Raw genomic sequence first — 1,045 nt, 5'->3', positions numbered from 1 at the left:
TAAGACTGATAGAAGTTCAGGGTAGGGAGAAATATTGAAGGTGTCGACAAGAGTCGGTTTCCTTTTGTGGATCACAGAACCTGATTCAGACCAGAGTTCATAAAGAAGGGAGGTTTTAGTTTGGATGAAGGATTAAAATTTTAGTATTTAGCATTGAAGTTTTGGATTTTTGGACATCTGGTGAAATTCTGAAATTTTCCTGAGATTTCATCCAGTGTCTCAGAAGGAATATTAGAGAAAACCAGTTCACCAGGGGATGGTAGAAAATCAAACGGTGTGCTCGCTTCGGCAGCACATATACTAAAATTGGAACGATACAGAGAAGATTAGCATGGCCCCTGAGCAAGGATGATACGCAAACTCGTGAAGCGTTCCACATTTTTTGCTGGTGAGGAGTGAGCTTTTTGGATCAGGTGGACACGAGACTATGTGGGCATCTCCTGCCTGGAGGGGAGATGAGAGGGTGGAGGGGGTTAGAAGCTGGCAAAATGGACACGAAAAGAGAGTGGAGGGAGAGAGCAGGCTGTCTCATTACGGGGAGAATAATTGGGAGTGTGTTACAAGGTGTATATGGGTTTTTGTGTGAGAGACTGACTTGATTTGTAAACTTTCACTTAAAGCACAATAAAAATTATTTTAAAAAATCAAATGGTTTCCTGCTTAATACACTACTTAGTCCAGTTCAGTTACATATATTAATATTATTACTTATTCACAGGTTTTCATTTCTGTTCTATTATTTCTCTCTATATCCATGTGTCAGGGGTACACTGTGATATTCACTGTAATTTTAAGCCATGTTTTAATATTTGGGAAAATTAAAAAAAAATAGTTTCCATTCGGTGAGGATCTATTCTGCATCAAGTATTATCTTACGTAATCCTCCCAACAAGCATGGAAGGTTACTATTTTCTCTATTTTAAGGCTGAGATCTGTTAAAATTAAAAAACCTTGCCCAACATCTCAAAGTCATTATGTGGCTATCAGATCCCAAAAATGCACTCTTGGCATTAGACCATGCCCAACCTGACAAGCCCCCTCATTC

General features: G+C 39.0%; 1 non-coding gene across 1 annotated transcript; it reads left to right on the top strand.

Moving 5' to 3' along the window:
• Nucleotides 1-276: 276 nt before the first annotated feature.
• On the top strand, nt 277-383 carry LOC126061245 (U6 spliceosomal RNA). Its single transcript, XR_007513724.1, has one exon. It is a non-coding gene; the product is annotated as a U6 spliceosomal RNA (small nuclear RNA).
• The last annotated feature ends 662 nt before the right edge of the window (nt 384-1,045 follow it).

Source organism: Elephas maximus, chromosome 17, assembly GCF_024166365.1.
Source record: "Elephas maximus indicus isolate mEleMax1 chromosome 17, mEleMax1 primary haplotype, whole genome shotgun sequence".
NCBI lineage: Eukaryota > Metazoa > Chordata > Mammalia > Proboscidea > Elephantidae > Elephas > Elephas maximus.
The sequence above is the reverse complement of the archived record's forward strand: the minus strand, read 5'-3'. Positions and strand labels throughout refer to the sequence as shown.